Source organism: Chanos chanos, chromosome 3, assembly GCF_902362185.1.
Source record: "Chanos chanos chromosome 3, fChaCha1.1, whole genome shotgun sequence".
NCBI lineage: Eukaryota > Metazoa > Chordata > Actinopteri > Gonorynchiformes > Chanidae > Chanos > Chanos chanos.
Genome location: NC_044497.1, coordinates 8,505,001 through 8,529,273, shown reverse-complemented (window position 1 = coordinate 8,529,273; position 24,273 = coordinate 8,505,001). Strand labels below are relative to the sequence as shown.

At 39.6% G+C, this 24,273-nt stretch overlaps 1 protein-coding gene across 1 annotated transcript in view; it reads right to left on the bottom strand.

Moving 5' to 3' along the window:
* LOC115806521 (cadherin-7) overlaps positions 1-12,577 on the bottom strand; it is a 55,973-nt gene extending 43,396 nt beyond the window's left edge. Inside the window, exon 1 of the mRNA XM_030767265.1 lies at positions 12,509-12,577. The gene's annotated coding sequence lies outside the window, so the exon portion shown is untranslated. The remainder of the gene's footprint in view (positions 1-12,508) is intronic.
* Positions 12,578-24,273: the final 11,696 nt, after the last annotated feature.

Genomic DNA, 24,273 nt, shown 5'->3' with positions numbered 1-24,273 from the left:
GAAGTAAGTAACATTGACAACAACTGGTATTTGTCAAGTTTATGGTCATGGCACCATAAATGGCACCAGTTGACAAATTTGTCTTCCTTATGGCCTAGTGAGGCACATCGCTCTCTCTCTCTCTCTCTCTCTCTCTCTCTCTCTCTCTCTCTCTCCCTCTCTCTCTCTCCCTCTCTCTCTCTCTCTCCCTCTGGTAGAATAACCATTTGGGTTTCAATTTAAACTTTCCTATAAACGGACATTACAAGAGATCTTCATTAAGTAAATAATTGTATATAGTAAATTCCGATAAAAAACATTTAGAGAAATCTAAGCTGCACTGTCAATGAAAAAAAAAAGATAAATGCTACTGGATGATGAGATCTAAGATTGCTTTGAACTGTCGGCCATTAATTATTGGTTCATCAAATGTACAACATGCCACTGGTCACTAAGACGATGAGGAAAGTCCAATGCTGTCATGTTTTATTAATATCTTTCTCACTTTTATAGTACTTTCCACTCTCCATCGGATCATGCAAAATACAGGGAGTACTATGCATAGGATAGTGAGACACTTTTTGAAGTCAGAAAATGACATGGTGAAAAAAGGTCTTGAATCAGTGATCACATCATGATGGGATTGTGCATTGACTTGATACAGAAAAGAGTAGTGAGGATCGTGTTCACACAACTTAGCCATAATCAACTTCTAGAACTCTTCCATAAAGTTCTGGAATTGTGCCAATATATATATATCTATACATCTATATATATATATAAATCCCTTCAAGGTGACGTTCATTAACATTCAGAATGTGCAGGTTGCAAGACTGAAACTGAAATATCAGATTTCATAGTTTGGGTGGGCAGAAGGGATCTCGCTTTGAGACTGCCTGTTTACTGTTAGCCCTGATGTCTGCATGTATATGCGCATGCCTGTATTTATTAATCTACATATTTATTTTTGTCGTACTTTTCTATTCCATGGCCTCTAAGGATTGTCTGTGTAAAAATATGTATTTTCATTCCAGACTCTTGCTTTCCATAATAATACTGCAAAATGTTCCCAAGCACTATCATATAAGTATGAAAATCAGATAATATCATAGTAGTATATTTATTTTAGAAGGTCATGCCCCAAAACTCCCTGTTGCATGAGCACTCTAACAACTTCTAATCTCCCCACAAACCACTGTTTCTCTCCATTTGCATTGGCTCTGGTTGGTTATGTTTTCAGTATGAACTTGCATCACCATGGCTTGGGGCTCCATTTTAGACCCCAAAAGATTTCTTTTTTTTTTCTTTTCTTTTCTTTTAATGTCTGACACGCTGTGTGTCTTTTTGTACATGTCCTTAAAAGGACAAAATAAATAAATTATTTTAAAAATGAATAAGCAGAATGAAAAGAAAGCTGTAATGACTTGCTAACCGTAGCATGGTCTTATCTCTCAGTGAACTCGCTAATTCCACTGCTTCAGGCACGTTATGCACTTTGTAGGACACGCTTATAATGACCCTTGGAAAGGATACAGTAAGAACATATAGCAAAGATTCTGATTCATACAGATTCATACACACACACACACACACACACACACACACACGCAAGTGCACGAAAACATACACAAGCCTCTTGATACTTTCTTTTGTGGGGCTCCAACACTATGGCTCCTATATGTTGAATTGAATGTTGAAGAGTAGAGGAAAAATTCTATTGGTTCTTTGTTGAATGCATATTTCTCTGTAAACAAGCACACAACAATAAAGTCTGAAGGTTTTAAAAACAGACCTTTAGCTCAACCTAGCAAAAGATCCTCGCAAACCATCTAGGATGTCAGACCCAGGCAGAACAGAGATCACGCTCAGGTGCCTTTAGAATGACATATAATCCTATTGCGTCTCATGGTGAATTAAGCTAATGCTTTAATAAAGTGACCTGTCACTAGGGACATTTTCAGAAGGTTAAAATAGGTACAAAAATGAAGGATAAGAGGTGTGTTAAATCCATCACTGAATGAACATCAAGGTTATCATGAGGAACATATTGCCCTATGATATATAAAGCAAATGAATGGTGATACCATTACAATGTCATTTCAGAGCTCCGTCATTTGTCTTTGGTCCCAAAGAAGACAGCGAACTGACTACCATTGCAAGCTATCACTACCAGTCAAACAGTTTAATGTCACGCTAATGTTGGGTTCATCTTTGTTCTGTAACATCGGGGTAAGATGAATATGATAACGTGGCATCTTTTACAAAGGTCAGATATGCAAGTATGGAAGCAACAAAATATTACTGATGGGTCTTTTCAGAGAGCATCTCAGTAAGCATCAGACTCAGCACTGCACACATTTCTTTTCAAAGGGACCCCCTCCCCCCACCCCACCACGTCCCCAGTTCATCCACTCATTCATTCATTCATTCATTCATTCATTCTCTAAACCGCTTATCCTAATTGAGGTCACTGGGGGTGCTGGAGCCTATCCCAGCATTCACTGGGCAAGAGGCGGGGAAACACCTTAGACGGGTCACCAGTCCATCGCAGGGAAGACACACAGACAAACACGTACATTCATACATTCACACCTAGGGGCAATTTAGCATCTCCAATGCTCCTGACTTACATGTCTTTGGACTGTGGGAGGAAACCGGAGCTCCCAGACAAAACCCAAACAGACACGGGGAGAACATGCAAACTCCGTGAATTAAATTAACCATGAAAAAAAATACATTTACTTATCCAAGATCAAGTTTGTACCTAGATTGCATTGCTGTTTTGAAGTCTTTCTTTCTTCTTTTTTTCAGACAGAGGAAAAGACAGAATGCTTAAGAAATAAATTAGACATTGAGTTTACCATATACCATTATTTTTATATAACTGAAATAGCTTCAACAGAAATATGTTACATCGTCATTTGAAGAGACCGTCCCACTGAAAACATGTTTATCATTTGTGGAATACAAATTCAAAGGCAGGGTCATGCCAGCATTTTAAATTTTAAGGAGATAGTTAAACCCAAAGAGCCTTTCATTATAAAGTAGCAAAGATCAGGAACACGACAACAACAGACCACATACATCTTAGATATTTTGAGTAGGTTCTGAATCTGGAACGCAATGAACTCTGACTATCATGAATACAAAACCGCTCAGTACATTCTTGGAAATACAGCTTTAGCTTTCATTCTGAAGCACAGCTAATCCAATTAATTTTGTGAAATCCTCTATAAGTGACTGAAAAATGGGGCCTAATACAAAATGACAAATTTAGGGTAATTCTCTAAATCAAGAAAATGTAATGATGGGTTTTTGTCTCTTTTCTGTCTAAACCAATTAGAGGTAAATGGGTATAAAACAGACTAGTAGCCTAGTGACTCTGTGAGCTTGGCATGTCAGGAGTATAATGACTTGACAGTAGCACCACAGAGGTTGGAGATGGGTCCTTTTTGGAGACTAAATGGGAAAATACATCCAGACAGCTTCGGAGAGGATAAGGCAAGCTTCGCTGCTCTCCGGTGGAGCACAAGAGCCAATCAGCTTTCCATCAAAGTCAGAATTGATTTTCAGAATTCTGCTTATACAGCCTTTCTCAACCAGGGAGACTTCATATCTGTACCACCTGAATGAGTTCAAATGCTTCCAGAATACATCCCGATAACCAAGACAACAACAACATAAACAAAAAAAAAAATTGTTTCAGTAACAACTGTAGATTGTAATGAGGGCTAAAAAAAAAATTAGACAAACAAATAAACCCTCGTAATTACAATGAGATTAACTCCATGAGCACAGACTTTTTTAAATGGAAATATCCTTTTAAATGATGCTTTCTACGTTGCCAACGCATTTGTCATTACAGTAGCATGGAAGACTCAGTCTGCATTATCCACGTGTCTCAGTTCTTATAAGTTCTTATCGGTTTTTAACCTCACGCAAAGCGCTAATCTCTAAAGGACAACTCTACACATGTTTATCTATGCATGCGTTTGACTGCATTTTTCCATTGGATACCTATCGGTTTTATGACACGATGCTATGGCTGATGGTGAAGCTTGAGGGGTGTCAATGGGGGGAAAATAATATAAATGCAAATTATATGTTTTCACATTGCGCTGCAGCTCTGAGCACGGAAATGCCTGTCCGCTCTCAAACGCCCAATTTCTCTCTCCGTCTGAAGTGTCTCAGCTGTCAGCTCTGGGCTCTATCATTTCCCAAAGAGAAAAAAAAAAGGTCACAGTGATTGTATCGAAGGAGCCTGAAAGAATAGGGGAAAAAACAGCTTTGATTTTCTCCCCTATAATTCTTTGAAAGGGATGCCTATTCATGCTTCCTATTTGTGCTGGATTTTGGGAAGGGGCTGGGTAAGGAGGGTTATTTAGGGAGTTTAATATGCAGTGATCGTGCCAGGATGGCAAGTGTGTGATAAAATGTCCCCTAATTGCCAATTCGATCATTTTCATCAGTGTTGATGACAAAATGCTGTGGCAGCTAGATGAGCCATAAAAAAGAAGTCTGGAGTTAGGGGAGGGTGTCTTATAAAAGCTTGGTTGGAGCCCTGGATTAGGTTTATTTATCAAAAACAAATGTGTTAATCCAAGAGGAGATGATGCAGGCAAAGGTGTAAGAAGACACCATTAAATTACATGCCTTCAGGAATGCTTTAAGTTTAAGAACATGAAGTACAGTTCCAACTTTGGGGCTAAAGTCCTAAAAAACGTGGATATGAGGACAATTTCATGTGCGAAATTATAATTAATGACAGTTAATGCCTGATCTTGGCGTTGGTATTCCATGTGCAAATAATCAATCAGCATGACGTGCACAAAGCCTTGAATTGTGAGAAAGGTTATCCCTCCAGATAGAAACACAGCCACATTCAGGTGTCCAATGACATGATGGTATTTTTATGCTCATGCTAAAACAGTTTTGGTGTTTTTGCAGATGGAGAGTCCTTCATCAGATGCATCTTATAAATTATTACAAACTTCCGAGGTCTCCTGATAGAAAATATTTCCTCACAAACAAGAACCTCTTACGGGCTAAACTGTGTGCAAACATAAATTTGAAGTAAATAAGTGATGCAGTTACTCAGCTTAGGAACCTGAATTGGAAAAGAGAACTGCTGATTTTTGTTTACACAATCACACACTTATGAGTCTCTTGTTCTCCAAACGTGTTTTAGTGGTCGACCTGAGGAACTTTTGCTGTGATTAAATGTCTGTTCACTGAAGAGCACTCATCATTTTGAGTACTGTTGAGTAGACACTTGACAATGATAATATCAGCAGTTTCTGTTTAATCTGTGTTCATTCAATAAGCTCAAGTGAAAAACTGACAAACTACTCTTTGAGACAGGCATCTTAGAGAAACTCTATAATGCATGAGAAGTGGCAAGTGCCTAAGAAATCACTTGTGCCCTTCACATATGGCAACTTCTTGTTTTCAAGGAGTAGGACTGACAGAAAGTCAACTTCCAAACTTCAATCAAGAGCACGAAGAACTAAAACCTGTCAAGTTAAGCATTCTTGACAAGGTTCAGGACCTTTGTTTGCTTTTTGCTTCCTAAAGGTCAAATCTCCTACGCTGTCCAAAATAACCTGTCATTTCCAGTAGAAGCTTTGATAAATTGGCAAGCAAGCAGAAATACCAGCCAATATTTTCAGGCAAACTAATGGGCTTAACTATCAAATGACACAACTGATTACCATGCTATTTCACAGTACAGTAGTGAGTTTTGAATATACGACTCGTGGTCTGCACTCCTGCTGTGGCAGACTTGCTGACCGTGGCTTGGAGGTTTGAGGGAATACAAATGACTTTGTTCTTTGAATGAATGTGTCAGTCAGGGTTTCTCCAACTGTTCGTGGCTGGTCACTAAGAGTCAGTCACCTCTGCAGTTGAGAGCTTCATTAGGCGCCATGCCAGAACCACCCATATGAACAGATTTGTTCTTAAATGGCTCGCACGAGCGACTTAAGAGAATTTGCCACGTTCACCAATTTCCTCATGTTTAGAATTTTCTCCTAATGAAATTACGAGTGGTCAAGACCAGTTGTGTCAGTCAGGTGTAATTAGTAAACTGTTCTCAAAAGCTTAAAACTGAAAACCTAAACCCAAAGCCAAAACCTGAAGCTTAAACTTTGTGTTTGACAAAAGGATTGTATCCACTGCAGTACTTTAAGGGGGTATTTATACTTTGAGTCAAAATATATAAATTAAACTTTATCATGTTTAATCCTGTTAAGATTATCCTGTTTGCCAGTTGTATTTGAAGTGCTTTACTCTGCTATTCACATTGCAATTTATATAACAATATCATTAACTGAAAATTGGCTATTGAGGCTAGTGTTTACAATACCAATCTCGAAGTCGCAAAATACTAATCTCAGACTGACATCGCAACAGTATCTATTATAGCACGAATTCTCCAGTCCCTCGCCTCGACAGACACCTCCTTTGCCTTGACCCCCCTCTCATTCCAGCCACGGATGACCTTGCTTTGGCAAGATTTTTTGTTGTTCTTTCAATCCAATCTCATATCATCTTTTTCTTCTTTTATTCACGTGTAGTTCAGATCACAAGTGACACGGCATTAAGAGCATTAGTCAATTTTTTTTTTTCATTCCTTAGTATGAACAGGTCCCTACATTCCACTGTTGATTGTTAGATGTGATATGTTTTCCTTTACTGTCCTCTGAAAACAAGATCCCAGCCTCCAAAGTTCTTGTATTTACTATGTGTGCCATTTCATTAATTACACCTCTGGAAAAATGGGGCACGGCACTCAGCCACGTATGGCACTTTGGGGGTGTCGATTGTGCTTATTCACAGCTTTCATGAATTTATGCTCATTTAGGAGAAGGTGACATTCATCTTGTCTATGCAGGTCGTTTACGATACTTGTGGTAGAGTTACAAGCGTTTGCTGAACCTTACCTGGCAAACTTGTACAAGCCCACCTCATGAAAAAAGTGCAAGAAAGTTAAGAAAAGAATAGAGAGATGTTCCTGCACGAGGCCCATCATGAGAAGAGCTCTCCCCCGTAAGCAATGGCAGTGCTGTGCTGGCTGGTGTAACTGTACAGTTTGTAGTGTGAAAAGATGCATGGGCTGGCTACATTTTGAAGTGCTAATCTCACTCATTGTAAGTGCAGGAAGGGTTTGAGAGGTTACGGATAATATTGGGCTTTTAAAATGTGGTATAAATAAATAAATAAAATGAAAGTGATTTCAGAAATCCAAAATGGTGTGTAACACAAAGCAGAACAAGCACATCAAAGACATGCTTAGTTTGCCCGTTTCCAATTCTGCTCCATCCCACTGGGATCCGCAACACGAATATCACTTCTCTGAAATTTGAACGTTGAAATTTACCAACATCTCCCAGCTGACATTTGTTGAAAGCGGCCTTTAGTAAAAGTCATAGCTGAGTCGTGAATGGGCTGAGAAATGAGGAGATCTGAATGTGTGTGTGTGTGTGTGTGTGTGTGTGTGTGTGTGTGTGTGTGTGTGTGTGTGTGTGTGTGTGAATGAGGTAGCGTAGTGGGTGCATGGGTGGGTGTGTGGGGGTTATAAGTTTTTCCTCTTGGTCTAAGATCTATTATTTTAGAGTTTTCCTAAACTTACCTCAAAATTGTACGATACCATTTACAGTCAAAACCTGAGAAATTGCACATTTACTGAGAGATTGCATGTTTGTTTTATAGCAAATATTTGGATGAAAGTCATTTTTCTGCACATACTATAAAATGAAACTGCAAATTCACTCAGTGGGACTTTAAATAGGATCATGCAGGAGTGATAAGAGGCAAATAGGTTTTCTGAGGCATAACATCAATATTATAACTTCCAGAGCATCATCTGCACCTCACAATCACCTCCTAACTGTCTTAAAAGCCCACAGCACACACACAAAAAGAATGATACAAAATAATATTTGCATAGCTAGGGTTGACTGATTGAAGTCTGTTAAATCACATTTAGAGTATTCTCACAGGGGGCTATTGAAAAGCCACTCAGAATTATAAAACACATTGAAAAACAATAAGACTGGGGTCAGAGGAGTTTTGAATGAAAGGAATCCCTTAGGTGGTGAATTTTGTTTTTCACCAAGGTATAAGCACACTAATATAACACAAAAAAGAACGTTACTAAGGTCTTCCCACCTTCAAGATGTGACCCAGATAAAAAAAAAATAATAAAAAATAAAAACAGTGACATTTTCAGATCATGCCCTCATCAAATATTTATCCATTTCTTATCTCCAGTTTGGAGCAATTGAAATATCATTCAGACACTGGATTCATCTTTTATATTAATCATTACATATTTATTCTGGCATTGTTCCAAAACCAGAATACCCATACAGTTGTCCGCTTAGAGGCATGGCTTAATCCACCTACCAAGGTACGTGACTGAACTGCTGCCCACACACAACAAAGAGAGGACAAAAAGTTTGCTGTAAATGGCAATTCGGTCCTGAATCAAGTTCACTGCTTCTCAATCTTCCCAGACACATTTCAGGAAAATAAAAATAAATAAATAAATAAATATTAGCGATCTAAATCATGAATATTTCTGTGACAAATGACCAATTATCTCATAGGAAGAGAAGTGAAGTGGCACTTCATAATGTTCTGTGCATAATTTGGCATGAGCAAATCATTCTTATAGTGGATCGGAATTTGAATTGTATAAAGCGCATTTCCTTACTGTCTTTGCCCCCCCCCCCCTTCCTCCTCAAAAAAAAAAAAAAAAAAAACAAGAAGAGGAAGAATTCAAAACCCTCACATGCAGAGATAATTTGTGTTTTTCCATCCACTATTCTGCAGCTGCACCACGAAAATCACCTTGGACGCAGAGGTAGATGAAGTATAATGGAAAAGCTAGAACAACACCTGATCACTGCCTAATTATCATTTTCATGTTCGTGTTCATCATTCGAGCTTCAACAGGATTCTCAAGATAGCAGATAAATTATTCACTATCAGGACTAAGTGTAAGCTTCAAACACCGCCAGAGTCAATGTCTCCGCCCGTGTGGACAATTTCATTTCACAGCTTTATCCAAAATCCAGAGGCGTCGTGGCAACTCAGCTAAGTAACACAGTATGCTATTTGATTTTCACCTTTCAACTTTTTTTCCTTCTTTTTTTTTTTTTTTTTTTCCCAGCCAGATTCTCCTCTCGAATCTATCTCATCTGGACTAACTAAGACAGCGGGGAAGAGTTTACTGGAAGCACAATACAAACAATAGTGAAAGTCTCTGGGCTGAAGAAAAAAAAAAAAAAAAAAAAAAAAGGTTTATTGTCCAATTTTTTCATTCCTGTTTCTTAGCAACACACTTACAGTTCAACACAAATAATCATGCCCAAGGACAATTCTCATCGGCCAATAAGAAGAAAGACAGACACACATTTACAATTCTGGGCAAACCTTGCTCTCACTTCAATGCTCCTAAACCCAATGATCTCAGTTAAGATGGGCAGATTTTCAGCTACAACACCTACATTGTTCTCTGCTCCATCTAGATCATCTTTCCAATAATGCATATTCCATTTGGAAAAACAAAAGCTCTGGCAAAACTGTTCTTCAAGTAATGAATTGATTGAGTATTGAGTATTTTTCCTACTTTCCCTCTCTAAATCTAGGACACAGTAGTTTGCCAGTCATTACCGAACCAGGCTTCGGGGTTTTTTCTCATAATTTCCTGAAGTTGCTAGTCTATCTGTTTATCAACTGTTCACATCACTTTTTCTCTTGTCCATAGCCTGTTCTGTCCTTCCATCTAAGAAATCTCAGCCTCGTCGGAGAGAGTGGCTGTAATCAAGGTTTGGTATCTGTGATAGAGTGCTACAAGACTCAAGCTCTGACAAACAGCTTGAGACATGGAAAAAGATTCTGTTATCATGAAGTGATGCAGTTTCAGATGGAAGTTGTTATCTTGATTAAAACCTGGTTTGCTAAATGTAATATTCAATTATAGATAAAGACGGCATAAACAGTACAAATGTAACATCTGAAACTCTTTTTTTTCTTTTCACACACTCAAGACATACACCCATTTACCTCCCTCCCTGCGGACGGTCCGGCTGACATAGAAGACTGTGGCAAGAGACACTTCAGTGAGAAACCGTACTCACTCTCTCCCTGATGTTTTACACTTTTCTTTCTTTGTTTCAGTTGAGACATGGACAGGTTATGATTTTCACACTCACAGACAAGAACCAGCAGTTTGTCTTTTGAGTACATGCAGCAAGAGAGGCAAACTGACCACAATCTGACTGAACCCATCACAATAGGGGGCATAAAAGAGTCTGTCAATTCTATCCGACAGTTACCTGCCCACCTCTCAGTTATTGGAAACTCAAAAGAAGAAGTGAGCCTCTATCGTAATGTCTGGCCTGTTATGTGGTAGTGCTTGCGGCCTGTTTGAGTTCTGTGCCCTGATGGATGATGGGAAAAGCAGTGGACACATTGAGACATAAACTGGGGCAAAATGGAAGATATCTAAAATGTTATTAAAATGTGGAGGGTTTTTTTTTTTTTTTTAGGGCATTTCAGGAGTAGGGGGTTGGAGCTGCCTGTATTACAACGGTACAAGTTGGAAACGTGAATTTATTTTTTTTTTAAATAACTGACACATCTGTTTCAATGCGGAAGCATATGTTGAATAATGAATCCTGTTTTTACGCTGAGCCAAAATAAAATTGAGCATTATTCAGAATGATAGATTTTTTTTTTTTTTGCATTGAGAATCTTTCTACCTAAGACATTAATCATATACTGCAAAGTTTATTAATACAATGCAGACCTCTCATCAACGACTCTCTTTTGGAGAACCATAAAAAAGGAAACTCACCGAAGCGTCCATGTTTGTTACGCAACCATCCTCAAGCCTTAATGCGTCGTAAGGTTTTAAATATGTGCTATGCCAATGTGCAGCCCTGACCGTGGCATTGGGCTGTCTTCAAAGTGTGTTTTCGCTGGCCTGCAGTGGTTGTTGATGTTCAGTGCAGACCAGGGGCTTTCACCCTGGGCAATATGCCATGGCATAATGAGACATTTCAGTTCTGAAATTCAAAATCTGACAGAATGCATTAAAGCAAAAGAGCAGAAGCGGGAGACTCAGCCAGGCTGAAGCAATGCCCTCCTATTCCACTAACTGTGTCACCAACGTGATCACGTTAGTCTGTAGACTAACACTGTAAGACTTAGCGCCACGTATTCAGAAATATGCTCTTAACAATGGTTTTAACAAGCCCTTTTCAATCTCTTTGAACAAATTCAGCAGGTACAAAGAAGCAGAACCACGAAAAAACACCTTGGACCGCGACTAAATTCAATCATTTTGCGAGTAAAACTGTAATTATGATCATTTTAAGAACTTAACTGTGATAATTATGAAAACGCTTAAGTATATGTCTACCTGTACATTCTCTACCATTGCATGCTCTCGAATATTTGATGTCTGAATATTTTTTTACCGATACAACCTCTCTTAAGATCGTTTTTTGGATCTAGCAAAAGGACAAGTTATAAATCATTAAGGCATCATTCTTATGCTCTGTTGCTAAACAACTAAACAGAGAATCAAGAGAACTGGCAGTTAGTTGACTGTTGTTTATTGGCAGCAGGTCTGTGTCTTGAACACTTAGCAGTGAAGTTAAAATGTTAACAGTCCCTCCGCCGTATCCAAGTTATGACCAGAGAAAAAAAAAACCCTCTGAGGAAGAGATCTCACTGTTTTTCTCACAGGAAATATGTCACAAGGAAAAGAAAAAAAAAAGGAAGATCGGGTAAGAGCGAGCCAAGTCGATGTCTATTTATGGAGACAAGTCAAAAAGAGTCGCTAAATGAAAAGCTGGCAATAAGTGGGATCCAAACTTATGTCACTTGGGAATTTTTTTTTTCTTTCTTTCTTTCTTTCTTTCTTTCTTTCTTTCTTTCTTTCTCTGGCTGAAAGTCTGTGAAAACAACTGTGAGGTCGTCTTTGCGTCGGGCACAACTTTTATGTTTGGGAGGAATGCAACACATTCCATCTGTTTGGTCAAACTTCACAAACAAAAAGGCCATCGTCACTTTCTCTGACAACTCTTAAAACTCTTTTAAATATCGGCGTGTAAAAAAAAAAAAAGAAGAAAAAAAAAATCGCAGCTCCACTCCATATCAAATCTCTCAAAGACAAAATGAATGCTCGGACGACTAATTTATTTCTGCCTGCTGTGCACAGCTCTACAACTGAGGTCTAGAACAACCACACATTTCCAACTGAAGTCAGATTCACTCTTTCAAGACCTCTCTATTCATCTTTTCGACATCAGTTCCTTTCAATTACTCTCCCTATCCAATGAATCCTTCAGTTTGCCCAGGCCTATAAAGCAGCACAGTGCTTTCCAGGATACTTCATTACACTTTAACAGAGATTGGACCCTTCACTTTGGCATTGTCTTAAAACACAAACCACTATTATATGATGAAAGGACAAAAATGCTGGCAAACTATGAGAGAGTTATAGAGGTCTTACCTTGCCCACGTAAAGGGGGTCATTGCCTGTGTACTCCTCCAGCACAAAGAACTGGTTCCACACCCAATTTCTCTTCTGCCTACGTAGGTTTCCCCAGGGTCCTCCAGGAGCATTGTGGAGCTGTTGAGTGGCCCCCAAGCTGAGACTTAAGCCCCAGCAGCCCATCTCCTGCAGAGGGAGCAGTAGAGCCAAGAGCCAGACTGAAACATACATGAGACGGCAACTAGGTCTCATCTGAAGGCTCGGTGAAAAAGAAAAAAAAAAAAAAAAAGACTCCACCAGTGAATACAAAAAAAATAAAAAATAAAAAATACCGTTTCGAGCTACTGAAGAGTTGGCACTTAGTTTAGTCTCTTTGTTTCATGAAGAAAAAACTTGTGATGTGTAAAAACATTAAAAAGAGTCTGAAACAGGAAGAGTCTACAGCCTTGGAGTTTATGATGTTGTTGTTGTTCTAGGATCTGAGCATAGGTAATAGGAATGGAAATAGCCCCACAAAGAAGACAAGGAAGTTGTCATTGAACGTGGATCTAGAGGGGTCAACGATGAAGAGACACTGTTCTTCATGAGAGAGGTGTAAGTGGCACCTATGAAAAGAGAGAGAGAGAGAGAGAGAGAGAGAGAGAGAGAGAGAGGAAATGCCATCAGCAAAATTGTCACAGTGACCGCAGTCACTTTGTACACCAAGTATTATGCCTGCTGATGCAATGATAATGGTAACTGATGGAGTAAGTGACAAAAAATGAATGGAAAAACGTCAAAAAATATGGTCAGAATAGTATTCTTGACTTACATAAACAACATGTGTATCTGTATTTTACCAAAATCAAAGAGACTGATGTCAAAGATTAACAAGAAAGTATAAGTTTGATCCCACCTCTCTCTCTCTCTCTCTCTCTCTCTCTCTCTCTCTCTCTCTCTTGCTCTCTCTCTTTCTGTAACACACGCACACACATACACACACTGTGTAACTTGTGACCAAAAGGGACAAGAGATGTGGGTGTTCAGAATGTCAATTGATGGACTTTCTGCTTTTATGTGCTGAATACCTCATTATAGAGGAATTACCTCGACGAAGGTTATTACCTACGCAGTGTGTGTGTTTTTTTCTGTCCTTTTCCCCTCACACACCAGTAAGCATGACATGGTTCACTACTGAGCAGCAACAAGCCTTATGATCTATGTGGCAAGTCCTCATCCACAAGATTAAAAATAAATCTGAGCTGTCAGCAACATGACGGCCTAGCTCTCTCCTGACCTCTACTCCCAGTGGTCTCTTATTGTGTATGTACAAATGCTAGTACACTGCTGTCACTACCACACACACCTCTGTCACTACCACACACACACACACACACACACACACACCATTCCAGTCAAAACCATTTCTTGACATCTCACCCCCAAAAGACCAGCGGAACTATGCATGCCTCTACCACAATTTGATGCTGTCTTCATCCTTAAAGTCTACTCCATAAATTGGCTTCTTTGACTCTTCTCAGGGGAGATCATTGCTGGCATTGCTTTTATGGTGTTTTCCTTCTTCAGAACAGAAGCAGGCAGGAAGTGTTCCAGACAAGACTTGACAAGAGAGCAGACACGAGTTCAAATCAAAACTGTCATCCAAAAACTGTTACATTTTGCCGAACCGCCCACTACGCGTACAATGGGGAGTTTGGCAAACATCTTGGACGACCGGACAACAGGCCAATTTAAGCTTTTCTCCAGGGGGTCAGTCAAAATTTCAAAGACCATATAAATCCCCTGGGGGTGGGGGCGCCTAGGGGTGGCAGCGAGATTGGTGAGAGATCCATGGGGCTTCTTCCACACATTTATTTTCTGTAAGACCTTTCTTTTTACCCCTCCTCTACATATTGGCAGCTTCCTAGGTGCTGGAGATAATTACTTCGCCATACACTGACCCCTCTCTTCCCACACACGCACTCATTTTCACTCTCTCTCTTTCTCTCTCTCTCTCGTTCATTCCGCCTTTCTTTGCCCTGAGCAAAACAAAAAGAGCTAGCACCACATCCAGTGAACTTTTTTTTTTTCAACCAATGCATGTTTTCCTTCCTTAACAAAATGATTATCATTTCAGGATCGTTAACATATAGCTTAATCACACAGGCACACGAGTTTTGAACAGGGACGGGAAGCATGAGAGATTGTTCGGAAACATTTCCCGTCCCACGGTGTCAACATGGAAGCAGGTGCTGGTCTAACACCACCGTCCAGAGTTGAAAGTCTCCTATGCACAGCTTCCATTACAGGGAGCCGTTTTCTTCCTCCATCCAGAGGAAACTTTCAAGGTCATTCCTCGACCTCTGAGGCGAGACACATCTTAACGACTCTGGCTGAGGAAACAGGTGCTCCCTCACTCACACTCAGACTCCTGTGAAATAAGAGGATGCATAGTACCTGCTTCTGCCCGAACGGTTTTAATGGTCGCGGTGGAAAGTAGAGCAGATCTACCTCCAGGGCGCCGGGAGGGTTGCGACCAAAGCACTGTATCAGAAAGACTCTGTGTGAGGTCAGATGGTGCTAAGCAGTGAAATTAATGCCTCTTATTGGTCTGAGTCTGAGCAGCACCAAAAGGAGCAGAGGAACAGCAAAGCACTGCCGGAGGTCAGAGAACTTGCAAATGCAAAAGGCGTCAATAAAAGAACGAGAGAGAAAAAAAAAAAAAGAAAGAAAGAAAGAAAGAAAGAAAGAAAGAGAGAAACCTTTAACAGTTCTGACATATTTTCTCTCCAAGTGTCCATGTGATGATCTGGGTTGAAATGATTTTTGCTTATGCCTTTTCGTTACGTACAGGTGGGAGATGAATTCAGCGCCGTGTTACTAAATGACTCTTCTATTAATCACCACTGTATCATACAGTTCTGAATTGGCTTTTCAGATCTTTTTCAGTTTGCTCTCTTCCATCATTAAATCTAGTATACTGAAGTCTCATAACTACTTTAAAGATCTGTGGACTGAAAGAAATTCCTGTCAGACTATCAGATTTGGAGTTATTTTCAAGGTTAAAGAGGTCTTTCAAAGCCAGTAAATTGAAAAACAAATGTTTGTGCTAATAAATAAATAAGTTGAAGCCAAATTCCTCTTGCTGTCTTACATGAACAGGTTCCACGAAGCTTTCCACAGAAATGTTACAGTTAAAAACTCAATTGTCTGTTCTTCAGAATTAATCAAAGACTGTATTTGATAACATAGCCAATCTTCTCTAAAAGAGCAACAGAGAGAGCAATGCTAAGACAGAAATAAAAGTACAACTGATACTCTCACTCTCTCTCTCTCTCTCTTTTTCTTTTTCTCGGGATGCTAATCCCATTCACCAGCATCACAACTCACAACGGGATTACCGGTGTTTAGCATCCGACTGCTCATTTTCTGTTCTTTTTCATGTCGCTCTTTAAAGTGATTGGGTGTTCACGGTACTCAATCAATCAAAGAGAAAAGAGTGGAAAATAAATTGAGTGTCAGCTCAAGAGAGGTTCACACAGCTGGGCCTCTGTCGCACTCCGCAGACTTCCACCGAAGACCTTTGCCCTTACACAGGTATTTTAGTCACAGAGGTAAAAGGGCGATTTAAAAACAGCAAAGGACCAGTATTTTAGGGGAAAAGAAAAACAAGTAGGAGGAGTCCGTGGATACGACTTTCTTTTTCATCATTCGATTTTGCAGACTCTTATGGGTCAAACCAACACCTATTCTTATCTCAATCATGCATCATTTAGTCTTTGAGACCAGAGGAAGTTTCTGGAATGGAATGACAGGAAAGGAGGAGTGAGAAGAAGACATGGTACCTTTATAATGGGACAATCAGACCAACATTACGTTCAGAGTGTCTTGTTTAATACCTGCCTGTGCCAGGAAATCTTGTATGGCTGTTTTATGTTAAACTGTGATTACATGTTCGTTGTATGCAGCCATATTGCTATATGCTCTATAACAAGCAGTAATATATATATATATACACACACACACACACACACACACACATATATATATATGTGTGTGTGTGTGTGTGTGTGTGTGTGTGTATGTGTGTGTATACACACATATATATATATGCACACAAAAACATTTACACAAGACATCTTGCACCTTGTTTTCATCAGGTAAATTTAAAGGACATAGAGAAATACACTAATTTTGAATTTTGTTTGCGGTTATATCACTGAAAGCATAATGTGTGCATGCTACACTGACATCTTGAGAGACTACAGAATAGAGAATATTACAGAGGATTCCATTGACCATGGTCCCTCTGGGGTTTGGAGGACGCTAAATACTATATGGTTTCCTGCAGGTCCAGGCCAACACCAAATGTAACTAAAAACATATTATCTATATAAGTCAAGTTCAGAAGGGAATATACCTGTGTTATTTGTCTTCTTCAAATAGTAAATTAGAAGTTGTTGTCAAATGTTATGAAATATCATCACATATTCATGGGTCTTGATAAGCCCATAGTGATGTTGATAGCACCTTCTCCTTTAAGGGTGATAACACATTGCTTGGATATCAGGTGGAACACTAACTAATATAGTTATGTAAAGGATTAGCCCTGGATTAGACTCAAACCACTGACCTCAGGGTTGGAAGTCAGATGCTCTGGAAAGTGAGCTAAAGGCTCAATCTAATAGCTCAGTATTTTGAAGTTCAGGAGAAGATGGGGGAGGGGTGTCCATGGCATTGCCCTTAGCAGGTTCACCTCCCCTACACTAAGCACCACCTCCACCACCCCAACACACACACACACGCACGCACACACACACACACATACACACACACACCCCAGCCTAGAGAGTAAGCTCAGACTGATAGCTCCGTCCCCCAGGGCATCTTTTCAGAGACACTTATACAGGTATACCCACACTGGCTTTACGCGCTGGATTCAACTGGCTTACCTTCGCGGTAGTTACACATGTTGTACATGAAAAAGTCAAAAAGGTGTGTTTGCCTAACGGTCATGAGGGTCTGTAGCGCAATGCACTTTTGGCGAAGTGTGGGACAGACAAAAGTGATGGCAAAAATGCTCCGATCACAAAACAGGCGAAGAAACCTTTTTTTTTATTCCATTCTCAGTAAAGCAACGGCGGATCAATACAAGAATTAAGTACTCTAATTTTACATGAGCAAATGAGGGAAAGTTACCTCTCTTTGACTTAATTAAAGACTTATTTTGTCCAACTATTTCGCAATGAAAAATAACGGCACTAAAGTATCACTGTCTCAATAAATCTGCTTTAAACTGAAAACATCGTTGTGGTTATACTTGTGTTTTAATAGCGGCATAATAGCATAATCGTCCATTATAATTCGTTGCAGGTAGGAAGTATGAGTTGGCTGTCAGTATGTAAACATTTATAAATGTTGCCTTCATAAGAGTTTGCACTTTAAAAAGCATAGGTAATTTACAATATCCGAAACTAGCACAAATAATGAAAATAAACGAAGGAAAGCCCAGAATACAAATTAGCTTTCACCTCTTGGAGAAATGCCCAGAATATAATACACGCGATTTATCACCACCTGTAAAAACTTTATTGCCTAAGTAGACGCCGATGAATTTATCTGAACTGCCTACCATATCATGTGCTTTACTTAAGGTGAGACAAGTTCCTCTGAAACACCCAAGGTGTTTTTCAATAGAGCATTAAACTGTTAATTCCAGGTTTTGTCTCAACAGAACTTAACACATGTGCCTACTGGACTTTTAGCATATCATACGTCTCGTGCTGATTCTACGGTACTGGCAATGCTTACGCATACTGTCAAAACGGGTTTGACTGTTTCCATTGCTCTGGTCACGCGATATCTCCCAAACAGATCAGCCTTAGGCACGGGCATCGCAGCTGAGAAACACTCATAACAGAGGCGCAGCAAACAGTAGACATATTAAGTTGCGAACGATGCCTAGTATTGCTTATTCTTCTAACGTGTAGGCGTAGACAACATCTCAAAATGTTCCTTTTTTGAGCTGTGCCTTTTAAGTTATTCCCCTGTTAGAGCATTCAAACTCAAAGCATAGGCAAAGTATTCTCTCATCACGACTTGATTTATAGGCTACAGGATGTTAAAAGACAGGGGGAAAAAATACCCCTAATCAAGTTCTGCAGTGAGAGAAAAGTACCCTGCTGTCTGGCTGAGTAGTCTTACTGCGAAGCCCTCTTAACAGCACTGGCTTCGCAGTTCCTTTTCTGACATGAGAACTTCTTCATGTAACCTATACCACATGGTTGTCAAAAAATAATAATAGCCAGTGTCAAGGGAAATCTGAAGAGAGGGAATGGCACTTCACCAAAACAGCCTACTGTCACTCGTTTATACGCATACTACAAAGTTAGTTGTCTATACTCTAAACACATATATCTGACTCACGGGATCTTTCCAGACGACAGCAGCATAAGAAGCATTTCAAAAATTAAGGTAAAAGGTCCTTGTCGGCAACATGCCTCCAAAAGTTCAGAGAACGTCTAATTCAGTAAGCCACCGCAGAGGTCCGTTGTCCACTGAATACTAATGAAAGAATTAGCGACCTCTCCATGCCAGATATTAAAGATTAAAGCCAATAATTTAATCAGCATCAAAGCGACAAAGCATATAATGTATTAGAGTACAGTTCACAAACACTGAAATCAAACTTACATTTACTTACTTGAGAGGAATCGTCTAGGTGCCTATTCACTCTTCAGCGTAGTGTTTAAGGCAAAAAAAAAAAGTTATAGTCTACGGCCATCAAACCCTTGAAAGCACAGATGCAAAATATTTTGTTTCAGTTTTCCTTTCGCCAGACATCATTTGTATTAATGTCGCCAAAAATATAAAATGAGTCGACCCCGCTAAATCCCCCTTTGCGAACAAATGACAGTGTTTAAAGAAACGCGTAAAGGCAGAACGCGCCCCGCAGTAGATGATGCAGAGTGTTCGCCTCGCGCTCTCTCTCTCTCTCTCTCTCTCTCTCTCTCTCACTCTCTCTCTCTGTTGCAGTCACAACTGACGCGCGTGATATTGTGGCTTAAGTAAATCTGACGGGCTTCTCCGTCTCGAACTGCATGATTGTTGGCTCAGCTTGGCAACTCATCTTTTTGAAAGCAGGGATACTCCAACACACCGAGCGTCACTGACACACTGGATGTTCGAGCCAAGACTGTGCAGCTTTTTATGAGACTGGGCGCTATGTTCAGTGTCTCGCTGCTACTTTATGTATTGGGAGGTTTTAAATGGCTCGAACCAGGTGTGTGGAACAAGGCATTGTCTCCTTTCCTACAACTGCCTCCTGACACACACACACACACACACACATACACACTGGTAATAGCCACGGAGGGTGTTTTGTTATGTGATATGAGTTGATGTTTAGGCTGAGTTTTAATATGCACTCGGTACTAGGTGCAAATATGTAGTCTGGGGCACGTGAAGAAAAGCTTTTTACAGATGTCGAACTGAATGTGAATTGAAGTGGCCTGCAGTCAGACTATTTAGCCAGAGCCACAAAATTTACATTTGACATATTCTCGAAATATTCTGTACTCTCTTATGCATATGCACACAGAACACCTCGATTTGCCTGCATTTTTGTTTTTTTCGGAATTCACGTGAATGACACTTTAATTACTCCCACTGTGAAAGTAGAGGACTATTCAGGTTAGAAACAGTGCATTTTTCTTTTTTTTCTATTTGCTTATAGGATAAGTATTTTGTGTCCCTGAAGAAGGTTTTTTTTTTTTTTTAATCTAATTAGTGAGTTGCTCTTTTTCCGGGGCAAGAAGAGAAGATCACGGAAAGGTTGACCTCTCTTGGATACTGGTGCTCCTCTGTACTTCAACAGCTTGGGAATAAATCAGCTTTACACATTTATTTTGTTTTGTTTTGTTTTGTTCTCTCTCTCTCTCTCTCTCTCTCTCTCTCTCTCTCTCTCTTTCTCTCTTAATTAGCAGAGTCTTTACTAACTCTTTAGTTACACTTTTCAACTATGTGAGACCTTTTCAAATAAACACACACACACACACAATCACAAATGTTTTTAAACTATTGATCAAATAAGATTGAAAGGCCTGATTTTTTCACACATAAACACACGCACACACACACACACACACCAACACTGTTTGTGCATGTGAATAAATGCATAGATGTACACGCATGTATGCATGCACATAGACACACACACACACACACACACGCATGCACACACACATGCACGCGCGTGCTCACACACACACACACACACACACACACGCATACATGTGTACGTGTGTTAATGTGCAACTGTCCTTTCTTCCAAGCATTGCCCAGCCAAAAGAGGGAAGCAACCCAAACCAATACACAGAGCAGCCTCTGTCTGTCAGAATGGGAAGAGCAGGCAACCTGGAGAGGGGGGGGGGGGGGGTGGCAGCAGAGGCAGAGGCAAAATTTAGGGAGAAGGTCAGCCTCCACCTTTTATCTCTCTCTCTCTCTCTCTCTCTCTCTCTCTCTCTCTCTCTCTCTCTCTTTAGATTCCTTCCATTACTCTTTTCCCCTCAGTAACTAAATGTTAATATAGGCTAAGTGTCTGAATGGAGGAATGGAGAGGATTTTCACAAGGGAAGAGAGAAAAGACATCAGAAAACAGCTCTAAACAAGAGAGCAACAGAGAATAAGCAGGACAAACAGAGCAGTGGTGATGCAGACATAGAGAAAGAGCAAGAACAATGCAGAGAGATATACTGTAAGGATAACAAAGAGAAGAAGAACTTAGAATAGAAAGAGACTATTCTAAGAGAAAGAGAGCGAGAGAGAGAGAGAGAGAGAGAGACAGACAGAAAGAGAGCGAGAGAATAGATGTAAGGAGGGAGAAACACAGAAACTTAAAAACAAAAAAGAAGGAAAGAAAGATAAAGAGAGGGAGAGAGATAGGGAGACACAGATGGAGAAGAAAGAGATGCAGGAGAGAGAGAGAGAGAGAGAGAGAGAGAGGGAGTAATGGGAAGAACCAGATGCAGGAGGGGAGCAGAGGAGAGAGCTGTAGTTCAGTGGTGAGAGTTATTTAATTGGAGACTGACACAGAGAGCTGTGCTGACCAACTCAGTCCAATCAATCATTCCATGCTCCTGAGACTCCTACCGCCACTGTCACCTGCCCCTTTCCCTCCCCTCTCGTCCCTGGAGCCCGACGACTACCCACACCTCCGCCCTTCACTCCTCCAGACGTGTCACCTACCCAACCCTACAAACCCCCATCCTCAATCCAGCCACCCACCTCGAACACCTCCTCTCACGCCGAGACCCCACAATGCACTTGCCAAGGTTTGCATGCTTGGTATGTTAATTGACGTGACCAACAAGGCAGATCTTGACTGATAGTCTATAAATGGAAGTATTTACAAGAGCTGTGGAATGAATAGTAAATCTTTGAGAAGGAGTGAGTGGAGGAAGTAGCATTTGTTTTTATCACAGTGTGGGAGATGTCTCCCTCTTTTTCTCTCTAGAGAAAGGAGTTGCTCTTTGGCTCTTTGTCTGTACATCTCTATGACTCTATAGTCCAAGGTATTTCTGTGTTCTTATGTTCAGCATTCCACAGGAGTCTTTGCTAATTACCATTCCAGTTTACCAGCAGGTCATATCACTGAACATGTCACACACACACACACACACACGCACACACGCACACATGTGCACACGCACCCACATACACACACACACACACACACACACATCCCAAATTAATTAAAAGAAAATTTTGCTTCGCTACATATTTAATTGGATTCTAATCAGTATGTTTTCTATCGGTACACACATTTCATCAAAAATGATTTTATTTTCCTGAAGTTTGAGTTTCAGATCATCAAAGTGCAACCAGTGATTAGTATTGCATTTTCACCCAAATGTTCTAATATATAATCTGCTATGATACATTTTTTTTTTTTTTTTTCAAATCGCTTCATCTCAGTTTCTATTTTTTTCTTTTTAGTCTGTTCATATAATCACTAGGTCTATTCATGCTGTAAGACCAGTCTCTAAAATACAGCTAGCCCATAAACTCCATATGCGTATAGCCAAAGTCACAACACGCTGGACTGAACAACTGATCAATAATCTTAGTCATGTTTTGATGGACTTTATTTATGTACTAATTTATTTATATATTCATTCATTCTCAATAACTTCTACTTGATGTCACCGCACATGTATGATTGCCGTACCGATTTTGATGTTCCAAATAAAGTATTGATTTCTAGCATAAGCAGAACAGATTTCTGTTTGATTTATCCTGTCGTGATTCCAAGAACAGCTGTCTATAATTTCTGCAACCATGATTATCACATAATCTCAGCATAAAGCACAAAGCACAAATAACCCATGTGATTACTTTAAGTTCAATAACTCATATAGATGGAAAGACCAAGAACTAACATTATGTAAGTATATGCACTGTTTTTTTTTTTTTTTGGTTCTCATTTTTGACAATGTGCAGTGCTCTCTGTAATGTAATACATACATTATTGTGAGTGGAAAGAGAAGTTTGGATGATGGCCAATAGAGACTAGCAGAACTTTGAATAACATGAAGGAATACATTAGAGTAATGAGTTGGGTTCGTGTGGAGTTGCTAATATCTATGATCATAGACATTCCTGCTGCTATAATGAAATAAAAGAGTTCCATTGTGGGGGGGTGGGGGGGGGGGGCGCTTGATAGTTATTCCAACAGATATAATGGGTTCAATTTCCTCGCTTTTTTTTTTTTTTTCAAAAGATGATACATTTACTTAATGCTTCTATGGAAGATAAGCGCTATTAAAAAGATTTTTTTAATGCAATGAAAATGAAGACTTGCTTACTTTTAGATGCTTTCTCTGAAAGGGTTATCTTGTGTATCTGAGGTACAACAAGAAAAAAGGAGGTCAGTTAAAGGAGATCTATTAGTTTAAATGTCTGACCACAGCTGGAAAAAAGTCAGTGTCAACAAAGCAATTCAACATGTTCACTGACAATGGTAATAGCCAGTGTATTTGTGTGTGTGTGTGTGTGTGTGTGTGCGTGCGTGCGTGCGTTTGTGCATGCATACGTTCATGTGTGTGTGTGTCTGTCTGTCTGTCTGTCTCTCTGTTTCTGTGTATATCCAACCTTTCTGAAGTTCACCAAGTGGGGAAACAGCATTAGAGATACAGGCTCTTCAATGCCATATTGAGTACTTTTATTCAAACTCTTGTCATTTTCCTTTGTAATTATTTAAAAAAAAATACAGAAAATTACAAAATTGAAGGAAATTAAAAGAGTTTTACAAAAAGGTGCCTGTTTTTATTTTGTTTTTCAAGGAAGGGAATTTTTGCCATGATCAATAGTTTCAGGTAACACTACGCTTGACTTGAATACATATTTCATAAGTTGAAACCAATATAATCTCCTATAACACTACATGTAACTACCTCTACTAGTCCCTTTAGTGGCAATATTTTGATTGATTTTGATTTCCTACAGATAATTCTCTGTAATGTAGTGGCAGGCTATATTCTACAATGCAAATATGAAGACAAGCATTCAAGTTGCACTAAAAATACTCTACATAATGGAGCATATTACATGTTTCCTGGACAATAACTGCCTCATTAATGTGAAAAAAAACCTTGTAAACATGAGGAAACATTGAAATATAGCAGCAGGACAGACAGCAGAACCTTGTTTCACTGCCAACTAGTGAAAAGCACCACAATCGCTGTTTAAATTACAAACTCTTCCACTTTCTTTATGGTTTCACAATATTTTACTCACTGCTCATG